This window comes from Dipodomys merriami, unplaced genomic scaffold (assembly GCF_024711535.1).
Source record: "Dipodomys merriami isolate MVZ:Mamm:240054 unplaced genomic scaffold, mDipMer1.0.p SCAF_8, whole genome shotgun sequence".
NCBI lineage: Eukaryota > Metazoa > Chordata > Mammalia > Rodentia > Heteromyidae > Dipodomys > Dipodomys merriami.
The window spans coordinates 15847593-15874320 of NW_027206401.1; the positions used below are offsets into that span (position 1 = coordinate 15847593).

Here is a 26728-nt window from a genome sequence, read left to right on the forward strand (position 1 = left end):
AGGAAAGAGCTAGAAGTGGCCTACAATGGATGAACTATAGTATTATTTGTTCAATAAAATAGCATCTAGCAATTTTTTAAATGAGCAGAAGGACATATATCCAATAAGGTAAAAACAGCATAATGTGAGTGTTGGCTCTAGGTGTTATGCATATGTGTTTAGGGGGGCCAAATTGATTTTGATCTTCTCTGTGTTTTTCAAAATAAAATGCTGAGGGGGAAAACCCCAAAATTAAGAGTAAGAGTTTCCATTTCCAGGAAGATAGAGTAGACTTGCTTATTTTTATTTGTGTCACTAAAAAAAGAAAATCATTGCACAAAACTGATGATGCAAAAAACAACAAAATCAACAATGTGAATATGTCTTAAAATGCGCTAAATTATAAGAACATGTAGAAAAGTATACACTATGTGGTTCTATTTATGTAAAGTTTAAAAATAGGTGAAATGAATTTATGGCAAAAAAAAAAAAAAGATCAAGAAAAGAAAATCAGAGCAGAGCAGTAGTTTTATTTTGGAATGAGAAAGAGGTAGGAATTAATTAGGAAGGGGCCTGAGGGAATGCCTGGGGGCGATGGAATTGATCTCAATAGTGGCTGCATTGGGCACAACTGATCAAATGGTATTTATGAGTTTGTGCATTTCATTCCATGGAGTATTTGCCTGAGAAAACCATAATGCTGGATGGAGTGTTTAGAATTATATTGAACCCCCTCAATTATAATACAGTGGGTATCAGTGGCTCATGCCTAGCTTCTTGGGAATCAGAAATTGTTCAGAAAGGAAGTGGCACTGTGGCTCTAGCAGTAGAGTGCTAGCCTTGAGCAAAAGAAGCTCAGTGCCTAGGCCTTGAGTTCAAGTCTCAGGACTGGAAAAAAAAAAGAAAAAAATCACATGGCAAGCACAAAGCCAGAAAGAAACTGATCAGGAAGATTACAGTTTTTGGCTAGTCTAGACCAAGAGTTCACTAGTTTGCCACTGAATTCTGTAGATGGTCCTGATAGTATGACCTTGTCATCCCCTTTACAAAGGAAGCTAAGACAGAGAGGTTCATGGCTCCTGGAAAGCCCAGGTGAAAGTTCATGAAACTCCATCTCAACAGAAAAAGCTGGTGCATGGAGTAAACCTGTCATCCCAGCTACAGAGGAAAAAGCATAAACAGAAGGGCTGTGGTACAGGCTGGATTGGGGGGAAAAAATAAGACCCTATTGAAAACAAAAACAAAAACAGGACAAAAAGGGCTGGAAGTGTGGCTCAAGTGGTAGAACTCTTGCCTAGCAAATGTGAAGGAAGCCTGGAATTCAAACTCTGTACTGCCAAACAACAATACTAAGTGGATGATTAGATGGAATGAGTAAACAGATAAGATGTGCAAGCAAGTAAAATACGGAAAATGTTAAATGGGTATGGCATGGGGTGCATGCCTTTATCTTTTCTGTATTCTGTCAATTGCCTTTTTATCTGTGGATTTGGACAGGGTTTGGGATATAGCCCAGGGTGGCCTTGAACTTGACATCCTCCTAAACTCAGCTTGACAAGTGCTGGAATTAGAGGCACGCGCCACCACACCAGCATCTTCTCTGTAGTTCTGAAAATATTAATAATAAAATATTGGGCATGGGTGGGAAACAAGTAATGACACAAACTGAAAAGCAAAGACTTCTGCTCCCAGGAAGTGAAACGCAACTTTAAAAGAACCTGAGTGTTATAGATTAAAAACAAAACCAAGCAAGGCACGTAAGAAGGCTCTGTCAGGTGTAGAGAAGGCAGACTAGCTCAAGGCCCCAGAACCCAAGAAACAACACAGCATGGAAGGACATCCCTGGATTTTCTTCTTGACATTGAAGAAGCCAGCCACCCACACACCACCAGTCACAGGCCAAGACAGTCCCAATGAAAGCCTGCTATCCCCAGCCATAGGAACAGGAAAGGGACAGCCTACAAGGCATAACATTTTTAGACAATAGCTGCACCATTCTGGCCACAGAAAACACGGAGGTCATCCCTGCCAGCAAAAGCTGAGTGGAGAAACTAGACATTTTCTTTCAAGAAACTCTACAATAAACCCTGACACCCCTACCAGAGCCGTGTGAGAATAGCCAGCTGGGGCCTGAATGCTGGTCCGCCACCAAAGAAGCATCCATCCCTCTCTCCGTGATAGCAGAGACTAGGTGGGGAGTCTGGGATTTCACCCAATCCAGAAGTCATGAAGTATCTTCCCTTTCCTCAATCCCAGAGTGGTATCGAGGCCACTGACTACTGGGAACCAGGCAACTTTCAATGGAGTCAACAGAGATCATGTGGGGATCCAGATATCCCACCCCTGCCCAATGGTACAAAGGATCCCAATGGGGGCCAGGAGACAGCCTGGATTTTATCTCCTTGCAAGAATGACAGACTATGACTGCCCTTCACTGAGAAGTGTCGGACAAAGCCAACGAAATCAGAAGATCTGTGAGCTTCCATAAGACCTACAGTGTCATCACATGGCATAAAATGATATCCAAGGTTTGGTGGAAAAAATCACTACACATTGAAAGACCCAAGAAAGTCTCACACTGAAAAGAAATTAGGGTTCAATTCTTAAATCCTTCTGAGTGATTCTTCTAAGTAAGAATGTTTGAGCCGGGCGCTGGTGGCTCACGCCTATAATCCTAGCTACTCAGGAGTCTGAGATCTGAGGATCGCGGTTCAAAGCCAGCCCGGGCAGGAGAGACCGTGAGACTCCTATCTCCAATAAAAACCACCAGAAAACCGGAAGTGGCGCTGTAGCTCAAGTGGTAGAGCGCTCACCTTGAGCTGAAGAGCTGAGGGACAGCGCCCAGGCCCAGAGTTCAAGCCCCACGACCGACAAAAAAAAAAAGAACGTTTGAATCTCATCCCTTACCCTAGAGTTTTCTACTGATCTTGGATGTTACTTAGGCAGAGGCACCTAGTGTCTGTACGTGGGTGGAGTAGATCAGAGATATAAATCTGATACTGACTCTTCCATAAGTAGTACTAAACCCATTATGTTCCCACTGAAATAAACTTATATATCTACAAGGACTGTTCCATACCAACAACTGGTAAGAATTCAAGTAACCAATACAGGTGTGATTTATACTTATTTGTTTGTTTATTTATCATTTATTTTATTTGCTTGAATTCAGAACCTTTGGCTCTTGCTTGAATTCTTCACTCAAGGCTGGTGTTCTACCACTTGAGCCACACCTCTCACTTTTTCTATCCAGCTTTTTTCTGGTTAATTGAAGATAGAATGTTATGCCCTTTAAACTGTCCTGCTCAGGTCTCAGTCTCCTGAGTAGCTAGAATTATAGACTGAGGCCCAAGTGCCTCATGAGGTCTCAATCTTTCAATGGACCAGAATCTCATCAATTAGCCATGCTCTGTGCAACTGTGACCATAAAGTCAAAATAATAAATGATATAAAATTATGATTGTGACCATAAAGTCAAAATAATAAATGATATAAAATTATGATATAAATAATAATGATATAAGTAAATGATAATTATGATATAAAATAAATGAAAGGCTTAGATATTTTTCCCCTTTGCGATCTGATGACTGAGTGTCAGGGCTTCTTATGAAAGGAAAATCTATTATTATTAATAATAACAATGAAAGAAAAATCTATTCGTAGTAGTAGTAATAATAATAAAAGCAGAAGAATCTAGGGAGACATGACTAAAGGTAACAATGGCATTCTAAATGGAATCCTGGAGCAAGGGAAAGAGATGGGAGAAATCAGCAGATGGTAATAAACTGTGGAGTATGGCTAGAAGAAACATACCCATGCCTATGCCCTTTGTATAACAAGTGTGCTGCCTCAGAGACCATTAGCAACACAAGAAGCCAGGAGAGAGTGTGGAGCACCTCTTTGCAGTCTTTTCTGCAGGTCTAAACTATTCTAAAAGAGTTTAAAATACGTCATCAGCCAGAAAGGCAGCAAACAATCATGAAGATTTAGATCTTCAGGAGCTGGGTATTGCTCCAATAGACCCGAGGGGACGCTTGATATTTGGTCAGTAACATGCTTCAAAACTCTGCATGTTTCTCTCTAAAAACTTTCCTTCCCTAATACCTTCAGTATTTCACCACTAAGAGAACACTTACAGATCATCTTGTTGCTATTTCAACTTGATTTTTAACCTGTGATACACACAAATAAAGTTAAATGGTATTCAACATTTTTTGATAGGACAATGGACCCACATCAGCTTGGTCACTCACTTACTCTCTCTCTCTCTCTCTCTCTCTCTCTCTCTCTCTCTCTCTCTCTCTCTCTCTCTCTCTCTCTCTCTCTCTCTCTCTCTCTCTCACACACACACACACACACACACACAAAAACAAAACAAAGATTCATGCCATGTACTGCTGACACAGAATGGCGAATCTAGGAATAGTAACGTTCCATGTCCTTCATTTTATATCACTGTGAAACAGTCCTGTTAGTGATACCATTTTATTTGGGACTCACAAGTCAATTTAAAGGATTCAAATGTATTACATAGCAGTTGAGGATGGATTTCATAGCTCATCTTCATTTTTCCCAAACCCATGGGGAAGGGAGAAGAGGGGGAAGATGCAAGACAGACATTCCCTTACTTGTGCTTATGTAAAAAAAACAAAAAACAAAAAACTCTGGTGAGCAATGCCCACCCTGAGTGTCAAGGTCTTAACAGCTCAAATTATTGAGCATTGTATTAATGGGAGAATCAATAATGGCTCTTATTTCTTGGGTATTTGGTAAGGTAATTTACCTATACTAGGTCATGCTAATTTTCACAACAGACCTGGGAAAAATACTGTGTCATCCATTTCTGAGACAAAAAAAAAATTACAGAGTCATAGTGATTCAGCACCTAGCTTAGTAACACATATTTAGTGTGTGTTTATATAAAAATGAAATACTTACTGAGGAAACAACATATTCAAGGAAAAAGCTTGGATGAGAAGTCACATTTAATTAAGTTATCATCAGGTAAAGGGAGGAGCTTGAGATAGAAGCTATATCTGGACAAATGGTCCATTTTTTGTTTTGTTTTTGAAGTGCTGAGGATTGAACCCAGGGTCTCCTGCCAGCCAGACAAGGGCTCTATCACTTGAGCCATACCTTCAGTTCATGAATGGTCTTCCTATCCACCATCCTAAAGGCTGGCTTCCACTAGGTGCTATGCACCTACGAGGTCCAGGGAGATAAGAGAGACACCAGACAGGATCACTGTCCTAAAGGAGCTCACAATATAGCTGGGAAGCAGATGTGACCAGTGGTGATGATCAGAGACAAAACAAATATGGAATCAGCCCCAGAGGAAGCAATGAACTCTGGCTGGGTGTCTCAGGAATCTGTCCCAGGGAAAGAGCTGCGAGCCAGGGACATTAAGACGAGTAGCCTTCCAGGTGGAAATTAAAGAAGGAACAAATAAAATATGGTTGGCCTTTTAAAGTAATGCCAAGAAGAATTTTCCTCTTATCATAGTGCTCTGCTCACAATGGGTACATGGTTACATATTTATGGAAAAAATGGAAACAAATTATAAAGTTCTATCCTTGGACCTGTCAAGTGGTCAAATGTGAAATGCTTAACAAGGAATTGGAACATGTTTAAACTTTATATAAATGTATAACATTACTTAAAAATCTGAGAATAATAGAATTTCAGAGTTAGAAAAGGTTTGTGTTGGCCTAGAAGAAATTTACTTTTCATCTGTTGATGGTCCCTTTAAAAAAAAAATCATCAGTATTAAGGTTAAAACAGTTTAAAAATTATTAGCTACTGCCTTTTTTTAACCCCCAGGGGTAAAAGTACAGAATATAAACAAGAAGTTAAATTATATTTTAAAAAATAATGAGATGCAAAAAAAGAAAAACCATGACTGCAAGACAGTGTCAGGAAGGGATTCTAACCTCCAGAGGAAGGCTCCGATGCTGTTGTTATTCACACTTACCTCTCCATTTGCCAATTTTTATTTCTCCTCAAATTTGAAACAAACAACAAAGTTATCTAAAGGGATTTGGGATAAGATCATTATTTCCCACTGTCATTAAAATTAATATTAAACTGGGTGTGGTGGCAAATGACTGTCATCCCAGCCCTCTGGCGCTTGAGGCCAGCAGCCTGGGACTCCAGAGAGAGTTCTAGGCCAGCCTGAGCTGCAACGGAGAGACCCTGTCTCAAACACATCAAAACAACAACAACAAAAAACAGCAACAATAACCACCTACTACTATGGAACATTTTCAAGAAAAAAATAAGTTATATAGAGAGTTTTGAGGTATAATATAAAATAAATATGATACATGCCATATCAGACACACAATAATCTTGTACATGTAATCCACAGCCACGCCAAGGTAGCCCCTATGTGTGTGTTTACTGTGCCTCTTCCCAGCCAATACTACCTTCTGCCTTTCAATCCCCCAAATAACCTCTTGACTCCCCTTACCACACATTCTTTATGCTGGTGGAATCATACCAGAGCATGGCCTCTTTGTATACTGTCCAGGACGTTCACCTGTGGAGCCTAATTTTAACACATGAATGTTTAGAGCCCAGCTATCTAGCTACAAAAAGCATGCCATGTGAGCAAAACCTTGAAATGCTAGAAAAGGAAGCATTGCATGCACATCTCTTCTCTTCATGGAGGGTACATAGCTTTACCATTTTATTTTTTTAAAAAAAAACATACCTGTAAGGTGCAGGGCAACAACAGAAACAATTGAGCCTGGAGGAGCTGCAGTAAAGTGCAGGAGGCAGACATGACACAGTGGTGATGGACCAGAGACCAAGATCCACTCTACATGAGACATTCACGCAAGAAAGCTTAACAGCACAGAAGAAGTGTATTATCTATCCAAAGAGACAGCTTTTCCGGGTGCTAGTGGCTCACACCTGTGATCCTAACTACTCAAGAGCCTGAGATCTGAGGATCGTGGTTCAAAGCCAGCTTGGGCAGGAAAAGTCTGTGAGACTCTCATCTCTAATTAACCACCTAAAAACCAGAAGTGGAGCTATTGTTCACAGTGTTAGAGTACTAGCCTTGAGCGAAAGAGCTCAGAGACAGCATCCAAGCTCTGAGTTCAAACCCCATGACAAAAAAAAAAAAAAAAAAATATATATATATATATATATATATATATATATATATATATATATATATAATTTTGTGTATTAGGGAACTCAGCAAGTGTTAAGCAATGCAATTTCCACTGTGCAGTTCTACTGTGATCCATTATGGAAACAACAACTATGTTTACATTTAATATAGGAATTCCACACTATTCTATATACATCAAAACCTTATACAAGAGAAAACTGAGAACTAAGAAAGTCACGTGGCTTTTCACCCAGTTAACTGATGGCAAAGACAAGGCTCTACATTGCATAATTCCTAACGAAGGTGATTTCCTCCCCTCTGCCATTCTGTCTTCACTGGAACATTATGGCTAAACTCACAGTAAAGCAGAAGCTCCTTCTGGTAGCTGGGAAACATCAGTAAAAAAAGACTGTAAAATAGAAAGCAAAGCAGACATTGCACAATCAGGGCAGGCCACAAATCTAGGTTAGTGTTCTGAATTTTTATCACCCAACAGGGATAGTGAACTGTAATCCAAGAAGAGCTGGTTCCCACACCCATCTGCTACTTCACCAGCCCTGTGAACTTGAACAAACACCCTAGTTTTTCAAGTTTAAAATTAGGAGTCTAGGTTAAATAATCTCTAGGTACCTTTTTAACTTTAACAATTCTCTGATTCTTCACATTGCTTTGTACTGCATGTCCACTCTTCTCAATCACCTTAAGACCTGTTCTTAGTGTTTTATGAAGACTCATCCATTTACCATCACCACCACCACCACTACCACCACAATTGTGAGACGTAGGAGTTCTTCATGTGGTCCCCTTTTGTATAGGAGGAAGTTGAAGTTCAGTTGTGTGTCTCCAAAGTGTCCTTTGTATAACACAAATGGAAGGTTGGAAGTGGGAGTAGATTTCTATTTTGAGAGAAAGTGAGAAATAAATTCTAAAGAAGTTTAATTAACTTCTAACCCTTCCTTGGGCTTATCCAAGGAGGTGGATAAGACAATGCCCAGTATCACCATGTTGTCCTGGTGACCCCAGGCAGAGTGTATCTTCACTATGTATTGACGATAATCATTTCACTGTACAGAATCCTTACTGGCCATAATATTAATTTTAGAAGTTCGATACTATCCATTTTCAACTTGTTTTTCTAACAGAGGCAGCAATTTCTTCTTGAACCCCCAAAAGGGAAAAGCTACTAAAGACTTCCATCTGCCTATACGCACTGACAGAAAATTCCAGAGTTGAAACTTGTAGCCAAAAGGCCGCAGTATGAACATGTTTGTGCAGCTGTGTGACATCCTGAATCACTGACAACAGTGAACGACAGACCCTCGACTTGCTACAGGATATTCAGCAGATTAAATACAGTCACTTATGTTTGGGGATTAAAGAAATTCTGACTGCGGAGGAAAAATGGCCCCTTTGCAAGTGGAAAATCCATTTCAAGGAACACAAAAGCATTTGAAGTTCTGAGTATCACTGTTATTTGTACAAGCATAGTGTTGTCTCTACAGAGCTGAGAAGTAGCAAGAAATTTGTTAAAGGGATAAAACTTAAGACAGGGACCAACCGGAACCAATCTACCTTACTTCCTTTATATGCCAGGCACCTCCTACAACAATTCCAAAATCTGGGGTTGTGGATAAGAAAATCATGTAACTCACAGTGGGAAGAGGACTTCATCTTATCTGTTGGGATAATGCTCCTTCTTGTTTATGCTGAACATGCACAGTTGAGTCAATCTTTAGGAAAGAAACTGGCAGGTCTTAGAAGGAAATTTTAAGATAAGATCCAGTGAAATAACACAATTTTCAAGTGTTAACTTCTGCTTCGGACAAGGTGAGGAAAACTGGGGCAGAAGTATTTAAATTATTAAGATCATCTTGGTCATGATCTTCAACAAAAGATTAGTGGATACAAATCCAGAGAATCTACCCTACATCCAATGTGATTATATGTAGGCAAATTGTGTATATAGCCAACTGTCTCCTGGTAGCTACAAGAAGTCCCCACAGCTGGTGTCTGTGAAGCCATGGTGGACACAAGCAGCACCATGGCCCATCTCCTCTGTACAGAGATGAAATCTGCAGGTATATGGAAATAAAATGCTGGGAGACAGAGCTCAGAAGAGAATTTATGTCAACTAGTCATGTGGAGTCCCCAAGGCACTAGATTTATATCCTGTAGTTCAGTGAAGAGGTAACTGGAATAACCCAGGCATCTGGACTTGGAGAGGAGCAGTGGAAAAGGACTGAAAATGATGGATGGTTCCAAGGGACACTGCAGAGGAAGGAGACACATTGGAAGAACTGCCCGGAGAAGTCACAGAGGACTCCACGGCCCCGTCCTCCACTGGGTGTGGTGGGATGTCGAGAGAAGAGAAGACTTGGGAAAAAGACTTAAAACTTGTATTTAGACACCATGAACTTCAGGTGTTGGCAGGACATTCGAGGGAAGATGTCCAACAGACAGTCAGAACAGCATTACTGACACATTCGCAAGAAGTTGGAGTTGAGTTTGGTGGAGTCTTCCAAATAAATGCAGCTGTGGAGGGCCAGGGGTAAACTTCAGAGAAACAATTACATTAGAAGCAAGGGAGCTTTGCGCAATAAGGAACCTTGAACTCTTTTTGGCATTGAGTCTGATCAAGTACAAGAAAAGATTTTGTTTGCTTTTTGTTTTAAATCCACCAAGTGTGAAGGACCCTCAAGCATGTTTATAGGTAGAGGAGAAGGTACTCATGGGGGTAGAAAGACTGAAGATGCAAAAGAGAAGCTCAACACAATAATGCCAGCTGGGATGCCAAACTAGCTACTCTGTATGGATCCCAAATTCCACTAAGAAAGGAAGAGGAGAGTCTGAATCTCTCCTGCAGAATTTCAGGAAGTGATCGAGGCAATGACAGTGACAAACATGCAGGAACACTGGGCCAGATGGATGACCATGATTCTGATCAAGATTGAAAAACAGGCCGGGCACTGGTGGTGGCCCACACCTGTAATCCTAGCTACTTAGGAGGCTGAGATCTAAGGTTTGAAACCAGGCCAGACAGGAAAGTCCATGAGACTCTTATCTCCAATTAACCATCAGACAACTAGAAGTGGAGCTGTGGCTCAAAGTGGTAGAATGCTAGCCTTGAGCAAAAATCCTCCGGGTCAGTGCCCAGGCCTGGAGCTAAAACCCCATAACACACACACACACACACACACACACACACACACACACACACACACACACACACACACACACACACACACACACACACACACACACACACACACACACACACACACACACACACACACACACACACACCATGGAGAGCTGGTAAAGTAAGTGTCAATATTGTTTGTGGTGTAGGGTTAAAGGATGCCATAGCCACTATTAAAGAATGTTACCAAAGAAGTGGTTGACAAATCAGGGAAGCAGAGGAAGGACAGTATGATAAGGGTGTGGACAACAGTGTACTCACCATGGACTGGAAGCATTTAGACACAATTTATAAAGTAACTGTGATGTGGGATATGGTGGGGAGCAAACACAGATAGGGGACTTTGCTTTAGGGGACTTAGAGGCAATGAGGGAGGTAGCTCTATATTTGAGTGTTAATTCCATCACAGGTAGGGCACAAAATTATCTCTAAATTAAGAATTAAAATTTGGAGTGAAGTTGTTCAAGGACTTTGTAGTTACAGCCTAATTTCTTCACATTGCTTAACAGGTGGAAATAACTACATTCAAAGTAAGCAAGAAACCACTGAAAAGCTACTGAGAAGCAAAGGATTTACATTCCTAAGTCTATACACCAAATTCTTACCGAGGGAGAAAAAGCAATCCCACTAGGTTATTAAAATAACTTTATAGTAGTGACGTTAGTGGTGACATCATCTAGTAGTCTTCTGTCCAGTTTAGTCAGCGAAGGTGTCCCATTTGCACGATTCTATTTTGGTTTCTTTCTAAACTGGCATGTGTATGAAACAAGCACTCAAGAAAAAATAAAAAAGAGTCCTACTTGCAGAAATTGGAGATAACACAACAATACAACACAGAAAGTTTCAGAACCTGATCCCATCCAACAGCCAGCTTATTCCATAATTCAAATCATTTTATTAAGATTTTCAATATTGAAGGGATGTTACATGTACATTAGAATGATGCAGGAAAAGGCCTGCAGCCGACCTTCAAAAGCAGTGAGTGACAATCCACTGATTTTCCCAGAAGCCAGAAAAACAACTTTAATTGTGCTTATGATTAAGTGAGTAGGAGAGATCTGATTACCTCTTTACAAAATAAAAAACAAAATCAGAGACCAAATTGGTTTTCATTCTGTGATGGTCCCATTCTGTACTTATGCCACAAAAGGTCCCAGATAACATTTATAACATGAATATCTAAGATGTGGAGAGAAGTGTGGTAAATAATTTACAAGATCCACCCTAACTAGGATATAATTTATTTTAGCAGGCCTTGAGATTTTTCACGCAGAGGAAACTGTTTCCAACAGTGCCTTCCTGTTGAGTTCCAAATATTTTGAAAGATAATATAACAAACGCTAATGTTTGAATTTGCAAAACTATCATGCCAGTAGGAAGGATGATGAGAACTCTTAAGAATGGCACAGCCTTGGCTGACACATTTTTTCAGGTGAGCAAACCCTTAATTGCTGCTTGTGATGGAATTAAAGACTCTTCATCTGAGGCAAAGAATTGAAAATCAGCTGGAAGAATTTTTATGTGAGATCATCTCCCCACAGTGATGAGTGAAGAACATGAATTTTTCTTCAAGAGCAACTCCACACCCACTCCACTGACAGTTGCATTTTTCTCTACATAGTCCTAGTCAATAGTTCAGCATCTTCTTTTCCTTTCTCTAGACAGGCAATTTAGTTTCACGGTAAAGGAAGAGAAAAGGCAAATTATCTCACCACTTTTCAAATTACTTTCCCCCCCATTTTTTTGGTTATTATTGTTTTGAGGCACTACACATAATTTGAATCTCTTAGGAAATTAGGATGCTGCATAGAAATCTATAAAACTATGTTTTATATTTATAAGATGATTTCTTTGTTGCTTTCTATGTACCTCCCCCATGGTATAAGCCCTGCTTTCACTGTATTTGATGTTGATATAATTTGTGGAAGGGAAGGGAAAAAAACAAAATTGTTTAAATAGGGTTACAGGTGGACCCATTACAACAATGAGATGTACAAGAGTTATGTCGAAAAACAAACTTTACAACTTTGGTGGGGTAGGGGGTGAAGGGAGGGGGGGTGGAAAGAGGAAGGGATGGTATGGGGAAACAAAGGAGGAGGCAACAATGATTGATAAGAAATGTACTCACTATCTTGCCCATGTAATTGTAAGCCCTCTTATGATATTTTCACAATAATAAAAAAACTATGTTTTGACTTGAAATTAAATTCTTTGATCACACATTATTGTGTCTACTTAATCAAGTTATAATACGTAAGTTTTCAAGTCACTTAATACCTGAGAAACTGGAAGGACTATTAAGAGAACTCCTTGGTGGATGATGTCACATAATTCCATAAGTATAAATCATTTTTGAAGACCAGCAACCAGCAATGAAATTTTACTCCCATCTCAACACAACATACCATCTCCCCTATCTGATCCTTCAACTGAGAAGTGACTATCCTATGTTAGAACAATCTCCTCAGAAGAGCCAATGGGAATGGACAGATGGCTGACACATAGTTCTGCCCTTAAGCTTCCAGAGACACTAGAAAATGGTCTATTTTGATTGAATTGTTTAGCGATTTAGCACCATAACACGATTCTTTGGATGCTTAAAAAAATAAGAAATAGTTGCTTTTAATACAAACACAGACCTGTGAGTAACGCAAAGGGGAAAAAAAAAAGTGCTTCGAGGGCCAGAAAGATTTGAATTTAACAGTCAGACCCCCCATTTCCTAGCTGTTAACCTCAGGCACATAATTCAGAAACCTTTTGGAGACTCTTCCTTACCCACATAATGGGTCATGGCTAGGGTTAAGAGTTTATAGATGCAACCAAGTAGAAAAGGAGCTGACAAAAGGTTTGTAGGAATACAAATAGAGAATGGGTTATTGATGATCTGGAACAACGGGGGCGATGAAATTTCTCTGAAAAAATATTTCTCCATAGGTTTCTAGAAGTCTCCAGCAAAGGGGAACAAAGAAACAAAAGAAAAACAAACTCTACAAAATAGACTCCTATATACCTGCTCAAGATAGATAACTGCACTTTCCACCAGTCTTAAGACAATGATATCTGGGAACTGCTTGCACCAAACCAACACAGGAAATTGCCATTGCTTTATAACACAAATGCTCTGGATAGAAGAAACAGACCAGAAATGGCCTGGATTGAAGAAACAAACCAAAAGAGATTGACATCACCCGTAAGAATGAGAGTTGGCTCTATTTCCCACCAGCTGAAAAGTCACTGAATTTATTTCATGCTTGTGGCTTCAAAAAAAGTTATAAGTAATAAAGCAAAACAAAACAACCGAAGAAGTAGTTGATTCAAAAAGAACGCAGCTGCTTACATGGTTATCACAATTAGTGAATGGTGCTGCAAAATCTGGTTAGGAACTTGTTTCTGTCTAGTTAGGGACAAGTTGGTTGCTTTTGTTTTTGTTTGTTTTTTTCAAAAGCCTGCTCTTTCTAAGTTGTATTGCTACAAAAGCCAAACAAAGGAAGTACTCTGGTTTCCAAATATGCCTAATGTCAAAATCTAAAGAAAAACAAAGTTCTGTTTCTTGATTCCATCAACTTCAGACACTTTAAGATCATTTTTAAGTTCAATGTACTTAAGGAAGTATGAAAGGGCTCTTGATTACAAGGATTATTATCTGTGAGACTAGCTAAGAAATTCTTAAAAAGCAGTTTATTCTGCAGGCTTCTCTTGTTAACATCTAACAGGAACCTGTCCTTTTTGCTCTCTGTATATAGGAACAAAGTATCTAGCAACAATCAGATTGGACTGGCACTGCAAAAGCAGCAATAATTCTTATTTTCGCCATTTATAACACAACTTCATTTGTAGGCCTTGGGATACCAACTGTGGATTCTGATGTAAGGTCTTGGATCCAAGTGAAGTGCTTTAACTTGGAAGAACACCAGTGTTCTGTGACCTTTTAATCTTCTTTAAACTGAGTGCTCAGCATATTCTAATCTGCAAGATGCCTTAAAAACTCAAGTGTTTATGTAACTGTAACCCCCTTGTTCATCACCTTTACAACAAATAAGAAAAACAAATAACAACAAAAACTCAAGTGTTAGAGTAGGCACTAAGAATTTCTGCATGCTCTCCCTCATGCCCACATCTCAGCAGTAACATGGGTTCAAATCAGTGCTCCAGTAGTAGGACTTAAATCCAGGGTCTCAAGGTCTTACTTAGACTTTTCCACTCAAGGAAGACATTCTCACTCCTGAGCCACAACTCCATTTCCTCCTGCTCTTTGCTGGTTAATTAGAGATAAGTCTCATGAACTTTCCTGCCCAGACTGAGATCTTCAGCCTCCAGAATGCTATGATTACAGGTATGAACCACTGGTACCCAGCTAGGAATATGTATGTATGTATGTATGTATGTGTATATATATATGTGTGTATGTATGTGTGTATGTATGTGTATATATATTTTTTGTTTGTTTGTTTGTTTTGTTGGTCAGGGAGGCTTGATCCCTGGGCCTGAGCTCTGTCCCTGTGCTCTTCAGCTCAAGGCTAGCACTCTACCAACTTGAGCCACAGTGCCACTTCTGGTTTTCTGGTGGTTAATTGAAGATAAGAGTCTCATAGACTTTCCTGCCTGGGCTGGCTTTGAACTGTGATCCTCAGATCTCAGCCTCCTGAGTAGCTAGGATTGTAGGCATGAGCCACCGGTGCCTGCCAGGTAGGAATATTTTTAAAAGGGATGAGGACTGCTAGCCTGTATTGTACTCAAACCTACCTTCTGAACTTAGATGTCTTGAAAAATATGTTCAGTTTATAAGAGGAATTTTGAACCTAAACAATGTGATCTCTTGAAGCACTATCTTCATTTCCTGTGACTACACAAGTAGTGCACACATTCCTTAAGTACTCAGTTTAGAGTTTATAAAATTTCAAAGACATAGAAGGCCATCACCAAGTCTAGTAGGGAGCTGGGGACGTGGTTCTATGATGGAACACTCGCTTAGCAAATGTGAGGGCCTGATTCTGAGCTCCAGCACTGCAAAAGAAAATTTAAACAATTGATAACAATAAGAAACATGATTAAAATGTGTATAACCAGGCCAGGCACTGGTGTCTCACACATATAATCCTAACTACTCAGGAGGCTGAGATCTGAGGATCAAGGTTCAAAGCCAGCCTGGGCAGGAAAGTCCCTGAGACTCTTACCTCTAATTAACCACTAGAAAACCAGAAGTGGAGCTGTGGCTCAAAGTGATACAGCACTAACCTTGAGTGAAAAAAGCTTAGGGACAGTGACTAGGCACTGAGTTCAAGCACCATGATTAACAAAATAAATAATGATAATCATCATCATCATCATCATCATCATCATCATCTTTCAATGACCAACTTGTCCTAGTGAAGCTGCTGCATTTTCTGTCAACAGTACTTTTTTCCTGGCTTCTTTCTGACAGGTGTTTGAAAACTGTCTTTTGCTAGCATTCCTTTTCATTGTCTTCCTTATTTTATCAACTCTTTGTGAAGAAACATGCCACCCTGCTGGATATCAAACACATCTAAGACAATGAAGGCATACAGAATAAGAAAAGTCAGAGGAAAAGGAACGAGACAGACACAGTGACATCTGGGAACTCATCGCCTTTAAACAGAGAGCTATGTATTCAGGGACCTCCAGGACGACAAAACCAGGCAGGTAATACCTGACCACACTGGAGTGGGGTCTCGATGAGGGGTTTTGGTTTCTTTCTCAGCATTACCCAATCAATTTGGTGCTCTAATCACAGGACACTGGTCATAATCTCCTACACAATTATGGTCAAAGCATGACATCCACAGACAACATTTTCTAATTTTATGCTACAGTCTTTGTATGCTATGCTTCACTTCCTAAGGAGCATTCATTGCTGGTGATTCTGGTTAATTTCCATCTCAGAAAATCACCTCCAGTGCATCCACTTAATCAGTATATATTTACTGAATACATGACACTGCTGAGAGTCAGTGTGGAAGGGGCTGGGATATGTGAAGAGGCGAAATTAAATAAACCATAAAGAAGATAATGGATCCTATGTGTTTATGAAACATTGCTAATGGATTGTGGTTAGTACATTGGTTTTAAAGACATTGCTACAAGCTTAAGCTGGGTCCTCCCCGAAATTTCTATGGTGATGCTCAAGCTCCGAAGGCACCAGAATAAGATACTGGGCCTTAAAAAATGTAACTAGGGCAAAATGAGGCCATCTAATGTGATAGGTGCCTTTTTTAAGAAAAATAAATGTGTACCAGGTGCTGGTAGCTCATGCCTGCAATCCTACCTACTGAGGAGGCTGAGATCTGAAGCTGTGGTTGGAAGCCAGGCCAGGCAGGAAAGTTTTTGAGACTCTTATCTCCAGTTAACCACCAAAAAAACTAAAAGTGGGGCAGCGGTTCAAGTGGTAGAGTGCCAGTGTGGTAGAGCATTTGATAGCACTCAGGCCCCAGTACCAGAACAAAAAATAAAAGAGAAAGAAAGAAAGAAAGAAAGAAAGAAAGAAAGAAAGAAAGAAAGAAAGAAAGAAAGAAAGAAAGAAGGAAGGAAAGAAGGAAGGGAGAGAGAAAGAGGGAGGGAGGAAGGAAGGAAGGAAGGAAGAAGGAAAGGAAGGAAGGAAGAAGGAAAGGAAAGGAAAGGAAAGGAAAAGAAAGGAAAGGAAAGGAAAGGAAAGGAAAGGAAAGGAAAGGAAAGGAAAGGAAAGGAAGAGGAAGGTAAATAGACAAGCATTCAGAAGATGTCCACATGAGGACACAGGAAGAAGGTGGCTATCTCCAGGCCAACTAGGAAGGCTCTCAGCAGAAACCACTCTGCTGATACCTTCATCTTGGTTTTGGTACCTCCAACTTATGAGAAAATTATTATTATTATTATTATTATTATTATTATTAACTATTTAAGCCACCATACCAGACTACTAGAGATATTTACTATTAGCTGTAAAGTTATTATTAGTTTGTTGAAAGCCACATGGCTTTCAACCTTACTGCTACCTTGATCTCACTCAAAAGAGGTGAATAGAAAGGTTCTTTAAAGAAAGTCTGCTATGTACACTTTAAATGGCTTTAAGAACTAAAACATCCTTGTTTGGAAAATAAGGTATACATGTGTTCTGACATTCTGTGGTTGGATGACTGAGAGGGATTCAGTTTTCCAAAAGCATACAGTTCTAAATTCTTTTTAAAATCTCCTGTTTGATTTTACTCTTTTCATGTTTGCTTTCAAAAAAAAAAGCTGGCAGTCAAACACTTTCCAAGCAACAGCACACTGGTCGTACACATATGTATACAATCTTGCCTTTAGAAGCCTTAGGAAAGCAAAGCAAGGCTACATCGGGCCAACAGTTGGAACCCATGGCACCGGCTCCGTTAACTTGTTCTGCTTTATTCCAACTTTCCATCCTCCCCAGCTCTTCCATAAACACAGCTAGTTGGTCAGCACAAGTTAATTTCACAGATGCAGAAGATATTTTGAAAAATACAAGAGTCCTTCGAATCCTGGAGTAAAGTTTCAGAGAGGCTGCCCCTGGCACCCCATTAGCTACTCAGCTATGGTCAGAATATCTCACACTGGAGAGTTCCACAGAGTGCTCAGCACACCCCCAGAACACTTTAAAAACTCTTCAGGAAAAAAAAGAAAGCTTTTAAAATATCCCAATTAAGACTGAATGGAACTGACTTCACATTAAGCACTGTACTGTAAATAGGCACAAAATTGAGAGAGCCTTGAATTACAAAAATAAAGGGCAAATATTAAAAAAGCCCAACATGATCCAAAGCAGGAACACAAGAAAAAGATTTTTAAAGAAAGGATTGCTTACTTTGCGGCAGGGGGCGGGGGGTGGGGGGGTTGTTCAGAAAATGCTGCCCACATTTCTCAAAAGGAAAGGCCTCAGCCCCTTTGGGGAAAACAGACTGTGCTACAATCTTTCTAACCGTTTCTCCCACTCGCTAGCAAGCACCTGTTTTCATCCTGTACACTGCTCTCTGACTTGGGTTCCTGCCGGAAGCAATTTGTAGGCAGCAGCTTCATTCAGATGGAGTTCCGAGTCTTCTTGAAAAGGCAACAAATGAGACTCTGGCCTTTCTGTAGGCGAAGTCCATTCCACTGATTACTGCTTCACCTTTGACTGTGGGACATTTAGTTCAACATGGAATCATCTGGCTGCTCGTAACAGTGACAAAAACGTATTCAAGAACAAAAAGCTTTCCAACTATGAGATTCTTTCTCAAAACTTGACTTGAAAATAAAAATATCTGTGGCGGAAGAGTAAATAGCAAAGCCAAAAAAAGCGTTGAGTCAAGTCCATGAGCATCTCTAAAATGTCACTTTTATCGTGAGTAACAAGAGTGATGCACAGTGTTGTTAATGAAGAGAAATTTTCATGAAGAGCCACCTTTCAAATACTTCTAACCTAGATATTTATTTCCCATAAACCGTGTCTCATTTGAAGAATCTTCTTGGAATGCTTGTTGAGAATGTAGATTATGAGACCTTTCTTCGAAAGCGTTTGATTGCTCTGAGCTAAAATATGAAGCCTAGAAGTCAGTATTTTGATTAAGCACACAAGGTAATTCTCACAGTTGTATGCCGCCTTTGTAAACTGTCACTCTCCTCAATTTGAAATACCCCAAAATTCCATCAGAACCTGAATCATGAAAAGACAATGTACCCTTAAAATTAAAAAAAAAAAAAACAAAAACAGAAGTTCAGGAAAAATTACAATGATCCAACAGAGACCGTAAAAAGTGAATCTTTTTTAAAATGTCAGCACATTATTATCACAGTAAACATATTTTTTAAATTAGTCTACTTACCCATAAAACTTTTAAACTTTCATAAGATGTTTTGTAGGCCATTGCAAAAAGCCAGGTCAAAGTTGAGATCTTGTGTGACAATCGTCCAAGAAAGTCTTTTGAAATGAGTTTTAAAAAAACTATTTGCTCAAAAGAAGAACAAAAAAACCCACAAGTCTTTCTACATAAAGGGAAAATGGTAATCATGATTAATTGTAAGTGATGGCGAGTGTTTGTGCTTATTACAGCAAGTTTGTTTGGCTACTTTATGACCCAGCCAAACATGAAGCCAGGGGAAAGGCACTTTCTAATACAAGGGCTCAAAAAATATATGCCCCATGAGCCTTTCTCGAGTTGCTGCCTGTGTTCTTTGCCAAAACAAGGAAATAGATCCAGGGGAAAAAAAAAAAAGGACATGAGATCCAGCAATCTAGAGAAGCAGCACAAGAAGGAAGTAGGAAAAACCCAAATGCACGGTGCAACAGGGTGGCAGAACTTTCAGCCCACGTAAAAAGAGGGCAAACACTACTAATAAATCTCTTTAAACAAAACTGGAAGCAAAAAAGCAGTGTTTGAACACTGAGAAGAGACGGACCTACCTGGGGAAGGCTCTGCGGATGCAAATAAAAATGGTCAGTAGGGGAAACGAAAGCTATCAGGAGGAAGTGAAGTCATGGCTCAGTGATAAGGAGCCAGTCTTGAGTGAAAAACGCCAAGTGTATAAGTCCTAGAATCAGCATGTGCATGCACCTGCACATGTGTACGTGTATGTGCATACACGCACAAGCATGTACGCACGCACGCGCACGCACACACACACACACATATCAAGGAAGCAAATATAACCATGGTTTGAGCCAATGCTTAGCTGCCGTTAGCTTTCACATAGTTTTTGGACTCCTGAGCAAAGTACAAATACACCCTAAGCATGTTGGGAAGTGACTGGGGGTGATGACAGAGAGACAAAGGGCATCACAGCTTCATTTGCACACTGTGAGGTCAGGAGACCACGTGTGGAGCTGAACCATCAGCAATGTGGGAGAGAAGCGTGAAAGGATGGTTTTAAGCCCCGTTCATTGCATTGCTCATATGCTTCCTCACTTTCTACTCAATTCCTACTGCTCTACTAATAGAATGGCCTAGCCAAACCGTTATTCATTTATTCACCAATGAGTTTTTGGGTCAGGCATGTGGCTAGAAATACGTAGACTGTTGAACAAGACAGCATTCCTTACGTAGGGGAGACTATATTGTAGCAGAAGGAGACCACAAAGAAGAGCATCTGAGTGATAAGCGCCATGAGGGAATGGGAGCAGTGAGCGGGCCAGGATATCCTCTTCTAGAGCATGATGGTCCGGGAAGGGCTCTCTGAGGAACAAGGCAGGAGCTGTGCCATGTGCAGAACTGGTGGAAGAGGACACCAATGGAAGCCAGGACTGCAAAGGCCTATGCGAGGGAGGCTGACAAAAGGTAGGGAGGACACAAAAGGATTTTGAGAACTAAACAGGGTAAAGACCGTAGCACCAGACAGGGAATCAGGAGCAAAGCAGAGGAAAGGAGGCCACACAGAGGTGGCCAGGATCAAGTAAAAGGATCTTATGGAGCCTCGTGGGCCAGGCTGTGAAATCTGGATTTCATTCAAAGTGCATTCAGAAGACAGGAAGGTTTGTTTTTTTTTTTTGAGTCAGAGAGTGACATGATTTATGTTTTAAAAAATTACTTTAGCTGTTGAGCAGAAAATTAATTGCGGGAGGGTATGACTACAAACAGGACACCAGCTAGAATCCTCTGCAGCTGTCCAGGCAAGAGATGGCCAGGGCTTGGCTGATGGCAGTCTGGAGAGACAGAAGAGAATGCTCGAGAGACAAATTTTGGAGGGAAAATGAACAGAACATATGGAGAGATCAGTGTAGAAGGGAAACAGAAAACTTGTATACTTTAGCAAGTGGTAGTAGGTAGAATCAGTTAGCAAAATGCAAGAAGGTCATCTTTCTGTTTAGATAATGTCATCTCTAAGCTAACCATCAGTCTTCAAGTAAACCTGTCAAACAAGCAGTTGCATACTTGACCTTGGGCTACAAGAGGCTGTAGGCACAAGTTTTGATGACACCCTACTCCCATTTCTTCAGTCGCCTCTCGGGACTAGGCTTCTTTTTTTATCTTGCTATGATTCCTCTAGTTTACCTTAATCTTGCCTTCTAATATTTCCCTGTTAACACTTATACAGTAAGCCTAACTTACTGTATAAGTGCAATTGAAGCGATCAAATGAAATTTTTTGATTTGTTGAAAGGTAGTGTGTCTTTAGAGGAAGTTGGATGGGTATTATGGGAAAGTGAATCAAGCATCTGGTATATAACTTTGAACTCAGCATCCCAAGCACTCTGCAATTTTTCCCGGATATTAAGTTTCCTTGGAATCAGAAACTCACAGATAGCAAGCATTTACAGTACTGCATGTGGCATGGGTATGGTCCCCCTGTGAAGCAAAGCAGTACTGTCCTCACGTCTCTGCTTTGATAGGAATCTGTCTTCAGTGTTCCCGCTGTCTGAGTCTTATCTTGCTATGATTCCTCTTTACCTTAGTCTTGCCTTCTAATCTTTCCCTGTTAACACTTATACAGTAAGCCTGACTTATCTTTACTACACGTGATTTTGACCAAGTGCGGTCAAAAACTAAAAATAAAATCAATCAATTAATCACTCATCAATCAGGCTGGGTATAATGGTGCATACTTGTACTCTCAGCTGCTCACTTTGAGGCCAGCCCAGGCCAAAAAAGATAGCAAGCACCCACCTGAACAAAAAAGCTGGGCATGGTAGGATGTGCCTGACATCCCAGCTCCACAGGAGGTACAGGCAGGAGGATCATAGTCTAAGAGCCAGTCAGGCCAAAACAAGAAGAAAATATGAGACCCTAGCTGAAAAATAACTTCAAGCAAAAAGGACTGAAGATGTGCTGATATGGTAAGCAATTACCTAGCAAGCCCTGAGTTCAAATTCTAGAGAAAATAAAACCCAAAGTTTCAAATTCCTGTGCACATAATTTGAAGTTTAGTTGATGTGGAGAGGCACTAGTCAGTTCTGTCATCCTAAGTTGCTTCTACATCATTACAAGACCTGCGGAGTGTTACCCTGCCTTAAATTCATCAATAGCTGCCTTCCAAAAGGCATATGGTATCCAAAGAACGGTACAATTTATGGTAATCCTTCCAAGCCAAAAAAAAAAAAGAGGGTGTGCAGTTGAAGTGATCAAATGAAATTTTTTGATTTGTTGAAAGGCAGTGTGTCTTTAGAGGAAGTTGGATGGGTATTATGGGAAAATGAATCAAGCATCTGTATATAACTTTGAACTCAGCATCCTAAGCACTCTGCCATTTTTCCCGGATGTTAAGTTTCCTTGGAATCAGAAACTCACAGATAGCAAGCATTTACAGTACTGCATGTGGCATGGGTATGGTCCCCCCATGAAGCAAAGCAGTACTGTCCTCACATCTCTGCTTTGATAAGACTCTGTCTTCAGTGTTCCCTCTCTCCGAGTCTTTGCTTATCCTTCACTCCCTTCTCCTGATGCCATTTGGGAACTTTGTGCCTCCCAGATTTTTGTCCCCAATTCTCTAGCTGTCCTTTTTCCTTCTACTCTCATTTCTACCTATCTCTACTAACCCACTTCCCAGGTTTGGAACTCCAAAACAGGCTCTGAGTAGGATTTTGAGCATTCCCTCCAGTTCAGTATAATATCTTACACATAATAATTTTCATTTAAGAGCCACTGGATGAATAAAGGGCCACTCTTCTCTCTCTCTTTATATCCCCTCATAAAACAAGCTGGTTTGCCAGGATCTACCTGCCAAGCACATACCAGCACACTTTCCAGGATATTCTTCAGCAAAACAGCACTTCAGTCTTCCCCCTGGCAACCCAAATTTCCGTAACATGAAGGGCTGCACTGTGTTAGACTCGCCAGAAGGTTTACAAAAATAAAAATACCCAACCCCTTGAAATGAAAATAAATGGGGGGGGGCGTTTATAAATATAAATGATAATGGTTAGGCCAGCCTTTGGGTAAGTGATGTTATTTGGCCATTCCCTTCTGTGGTATTTTTTTTTTTCATTCCCCTGCTCTAGATGGAGGATGGGAGAGGAAACAAGAAGTATTTATTTTCTCAAGGACTATTTTTGCCTTAATATCACTTTTACATCAGTTGAGTCTTCAGTAAATATTCATCTTTTCTACCAAGAGCAGAGGCCAGCAGTTATTCTGTAACATTAAAAGCACTTAAGAAACCCTGTCTGAATCTTTCTAAGATCAGAATTAAAGGAGCTTAATTGTTCCTATAGGAACAACAATGAAGGTTTATTGCCTTTCCCACTGGAGGAGGTAGTAAAAGACGGATGTCTGACTTGCTCGTTCTTTGTTTTCAGACTGCTAAAGATAAAATAAATTTAGGTTAAAAATACTGGTGATGTTACTTGTTGATCGGACTGGATGAACTATAGACCAGAGGGAAGGAGGTGAGTGACAATCAGGTACCACTAGCTCATGCCCGTAATCCTAGCTACTAAACTAAGGAGGCTGAGGTCTGAGGATCATGGTTCCAAACCAGCCCTGGCAGGAAAGTCCATGAGACCATTATCTCCAAATAACCCAAAAGCCAGAAATGGAGCTGCAGCCCAAGTGGTAGAGCACTAGCTTTAAGTGAAAAAGCTCAAAGACAGTGCCCGGGCCCTGAGTTCAAGCCCCAGGACCAATACCAAAAAAATTACACAGGGTGACATTTTTTCATTATTATCAATATCAAGCATACTAAGAAGCAAGTTCAACATTAAACAAGATAGCTATGTAAAAATCTATAGTTATTTTTGTTTGTTTTTAGTGCCTACTTCTGGGGCCTAAACTCAGGGTCTGGGCATTGTCCCTCAACTTTTCACTGAAGGCCGGTGCTCTACCACTTGAGTCACACCTCTACTTCCGGCTTTTTGATAGTTAATTGTAGGTAAGAGTCTCATGTACTTTCTTTCCCAGGCTGTCTCTGAATCATGATCATTAGATTTCAGCTTACTGAGTATTTTTAGGATTACAGGCATGAGCCAGCCACCAACACCTGGCTTAATGTTTTTACAAGAGAAAAAGTGGTTGAAAACCAGTATTTAACTTAAAACTCAGAGCCTATGCACCTGGAGAAAAGCTACCACAATTTCAGGATTGCTCATGGCTGTAATTCCAATTGAGGTCCTGGTAGATATTAGATAGAGAACTTTTACTTTGATTAAGTTCAAAGCAGGAGAAAGCCATGGTTGTCAAAATGGAATTGTGTTATATTAAAACCTATTTTTTTCACATGTTGATGCTACTGATAACAAAAATCACCTTCCTAAAATTTTTTTTAGACTTCTTCAATAGATTACTCAATTTCATGCCTATACCAATTTCTGGCTTTAATAAACACTAGAAGTATACTGCTAGGTGTGAGTATAATGCACCTTGGAATGGTTTGGGTTTGTTTTAAAATATGTATTACCAAACTGCCCTCCTGAAAGCACGCCCCCAGCTAAAACCACAAGATAGTGATCCCCTGGGAAGCATTCATGTTAATCTGGGTTGAATTCATAGGGGGTCAATGACATGTTTGGTTTTTCATTCATTACTTAATTTTTCATATACTAGCTGGTCACTCAAGTTTCCTCCTTGATCAAGCAACACAGTCAAGTTACTTAACTCCAGTGTTTCAATTTTCCTCATCTTTAAAATGAGGACACTAGAACTATAGTTACCCTGAGTAGATGAGGTAAAGGTGAACAAGTTCATTTCAATATAGTTAATTCCTGACCCGTCGTGAGTGTACAATTACATCAACTAGACATTTTGAAAAATGCCTATTCATATTCTTTACTTGCTTTACTGCCTTTAAAAAGTTATTACTATATTATAAATATTAATCACCATATTCCATATGTAATGCAAATGTTTCTTTCAATTATGACTTCTTTCAGTTTGCTAACTGTGGGGCTTGTCTGTTTTTGGGATTGTTCAGTTTCTTTTTCTGCATGTAGATGGTTTACAAATTTTTATAACACCAATATTTTCATCATGAGCCAGAATATATTACAGAGACTAAATATTCAATTATCTGAAAAACAATATTCAAATGTAAGAAAAACAGTAGAGGAAAAGTTATTTTTAAAAAGTAACTAATTTGTAAAATAGAAAAGGATTAATCCATTTCATGCAGTAAAAATTTAAGTTGTTATATGAAAAATACTATCAACAAGCTTTCAGGGCAAGATAAACAGGGGAAAATATTTGCAAACAAATCAAGTAAGTATATAAGCTTAATCATCGTTACCTACAAATCTATAGGAAACCATAAAAATAATGCAAGGCTACACATGGGCATTTCAGAGAAAAATGAGCTACGAATGACCGACTTCATTCATACTCCAAATGAGAAACCAGTTTCTACACTAAGATTTTTTTAAAAAACTCTTTGTGCACACACTGTGGTCAGCAGGCTCGGCTGGGCAGTCTTCACTGTACAATGCCGCCGAGGCAAGGGACCAAGTAGGAGCTGAGTTCCACTTGTTAAGCTATGTGTCTGCAAGGCTGTCTCACTCAAAATGACTTCTGTTTCTCCTAAAGTAACATATGGACCAAAAGAGATCTTGATGGCAGCCTGTTGTTAACAGAATTCCAAAAGCAACAATTTTCACACAGTGGATAGTCACTGGGGGGTGGCCTCGTTGGGAATAATGGACAAGTCTATCAAAATAAAAACGCAAAATTCTTTTTTGACCCAGAAATTTCACTGGTACATGTAGTTCAAGATGTTTTAGATATGGGTGTTCATTTTAGCATCATTCGTCATGGTATAAACATGCAAAAAATAACCCAGAAACGATATAAAAACACAAGTACAAAACATAAAAATAGAGTTCTTTGGAGAGAAATGTTGATGTAGTCACATACTAAAATATTGCTTGTTGTGGAATTGAAAAGGTCAAGATGGATTTTTTTTCAAGCCGTATTACATGAAAAATTCAAACTACTGAGCTGTAAGTACAATGATTTGTTTATGATATACATGTTTTATTTATATTTTGTTTAATTCATGTATATATGAATTTAAATTGTGTGGAATGGAAGATATGTTCATGCAGGGGTTTTATTTAGGAAGTAGGACAAGGGATCTAAAAGTAAGTAAGCTCAGTTTGATCCCCAAACCCTTTCATGCTGTTTGATTATCATTTATGTTCATTAAAGAGAACAAACTACTTTTACCTTCATAACTTCTTCCTATGCCTGGTTGACAAGGAATGGATAAAGACAGAGATCTCAACATAACCTGGAAACCTAAAAATGCACTTGGATGTAAATTCTGTTGCAATCTAGGATATTCCTAGATTCACTTGTTCCCATGCTTCCTAACAGTGGGGACAATGGCAGTATCTGACCTTTCAAGTCAAGAGCTAAGTCAAAGTAATGAAGAACAAGTTTGAGGCCCAGCATGAGGTGGGGTTATAATTGATGAAAAGAAAAGTTACTAGACTCAGACACCACCCTTCATACAATGGAGCCAGAGTAATACAACTTCTGAAGTTTAAAGAAAAGTAACTACAAATAATACCTATCTTTCATT

The 26728-nt window shown here is 39.7% G+C and overlaps 1 protein-coding gene across 5 annotated transcripts in view; it reads right to left on the reverse strand.

The window, feature by feature from the left end:
* The window catches only part of Phactr2 (phosphatase and actin regulator 2), a 159898-nt gene that overhangs the window by 73410 nt on the left and 59760 nt on the right, over positions 1–26728 (reverse strand). The window lies entirely within an intron of this gene.